This window comes from Aplysia californica, unplaced genomic scaffold (genome assembly GCF_000002075.1).
Source record: "Aplysia californica isolate F4 #8 unplaced genomic scaffold, AplCal3.0 scaffold00244, whole genome shotgun sequence".
Taxonomy (NCBI): domain Eukaryota; kingdom Metazoa; phylum Mollusca; class Gastropoda; order Aplysiida; family Aplysiidae; genus Aplysia; species Aplysia californica.
Genome location: NW_004797514.1, coordinates 537,056 through 539,403, shown reverse-complemented (window position 1 = coordinate 539,403; position 2,348 = coordinate 537,056).

Below are 2,348 nucleotides of genomic sequence, written 5' to 3'. Positions count from 1 at the left end.
TATCTGTATGTATGTATGTATGTATGTATGTATGTATGTATGTATGTATGTATGTATGTATGTATGTATGTATGTATGTATGTATGTATGTGTGTGTATGTATGTATGTATGTATGTATACAGTATGAGTCAAAATTACTTTAACACTTGTATGGGAAGAATCTTTTACATAAATATATATTCAGAATTTACTGAAAAATCCCAACCTAGTCACCAGCATGATCAATATGCACCCCAAAAAAAACCCAGCGACGAACAGTACAATTTAGTGTCCATGAACAGTACAAATTAGTGCCCTGACACGCATTTCGCGGGGAAATACCGAATAGAACACCTTGTTATAGTATTCTGTACTTGTGTTCATCCCCTACTAGCGTTAACATAATTTTGACTCACCCTGTGTGTACACCGGTGTTTGTGGTGTAGTGATTTGGCGCTTCGCCACCTAAATGATCTAAATAGTTTTGGGAGAGTGGGAGGGGCGTAAAAATACAATATATTATTATTACTAGCTGGGCCCCCTTTCGATGAAAGGAATGATCAGTGCTTTAATACCAACTAAACGTCATTGGCCTACTATATTTACACTCTACTGGAATTGGGAAATAAATCTTGAGAGATGCAAAAATTAGAAGATCTGTACTCTCAAAACAAAATGCGCCTCGCGAATAGGCCTACAAAACCGATCGTCAAATTTTTTTTAAAAAAAGCTTTTTGCAGCAAAACTGTCTCAAATCTGAAAAAACCAAGGGCGTCATGATCCGGAGGATATTTTATAGAATATTTTGGCGAAAACCGCATGTCGATCGATGCAGCCATTAAAAAGCCTTTTGAATAGTAAAATTCGGCCACCACAAATAGATAATAGATGATGGCTGAAACGCGCTCACTTGACATTCCAGCTTGACCGGGTTTTCCCCCCACTCTCCGTGTGTCACAACGTGCATTTCATCACACTTAGGGTCGCATCTGCCGTGGCTCATTATTGTTACCATCTGAATTAATTAGGAAAATTTGTGCGTTGCAAAAGGAGGGGAAAACCCAGGATTTTTGCTAGTTATAGTTTTCTCCAGCTGCTGACAGATTGGCTCACATGTGTTGTGATTGAAGAAGTTTTACGCCCCCATTGACACAGATTAGATTGTGAAAGAGGCGGGCTGCTTTGAACCTCTCTGTCAGGGCGGCCAACCTTGTGAACTGCTATTTCTTGGGGTGCCTTGATAGTGGAAGCAGACTTTATGCTGTTGGGGCTAGAGAGGTGAGCAGAGCAAACCTGGTTCCCCGTTTGGACTTCTTTGTTGACATCCACCCCTTGGCGCACATATGACCTTATGCAGTTGCGAGCGCCGTAAAACCTTACTAAGTGGGTGGTTGGCGGGTGCTCTGGGGTGGTTTGCTCCTTTTTTCCAATCGAACACCTGATCATCCTTATCTCCCCTCCTTTTTGTGTTTGTTACTCTCTTGTAACATCTATTCTTCGGCACTTATGTGACCTTATTGTGTTGCAAGTGCCGTAAAGCTATTACTAATTTTTTTATAAAACCTTACTAAAACTAAATATGAGAGGGATACAACGTTCCAGGAGAAAGACATGAGGCTTACTGTCACACTTCAGACGCCCGCGAGGTGGCCACTAAGGAACAGGCTGCTTTTGTCAAAGACAACAAGGACATACGCGTATGTAGTGTAGTGGTTATGCGCAAAACTCTTGCACGCAGAAGACTTGAGTTCGATTCTTGTGTGGGGAGAATTTGTTATCGAGTCAGTATCTCAATCGTTCTTCTGGGACCTTGTATCCCTCTCAGCCCAGGGTTGGCCCAGACAGACAGGGTCGATGGTAGCGTTCAGACACCTACATTAGGAAAAAAAATAATCACAACGAAATAAAATGTTAGAGAAATAATGAGAAGCTTGGCTTCGAAACAGACATCAGAATACAGATGGGCAGGAGGAGGGAATGGGGAATAGCAGATGGAGCAGACAGCAGGCGATAGTCCCAATGCAGACGATCCAGACGCCTGTTTCTGCTGGCCCAAAATCCGAGTCACTCGTCCAACTAACCGGTTCGTTTCACACAACTGGGTCACTGGTTCATCCCTTAGTGACCGGTTTCTCTGACCCCTTTTTGGAAAATTGGTTGGCAGATCCGGCACGTCATAGATTGGCAGCTTTGGCCCTTGTTTTCTTCGGCTGAATCATTTTCCGAAATTGCTCTTGGAGACGTAGTCGGGTTATTACCTTGAAGGCAGGCGAAAAGTGGGTTATCTTTTGTATTACTACTCCCGTGACTTATTTTGAATTTAGAGAACAACAAAAAATTAAAAGGGGGAAGGGGGGGGCACTCTAGA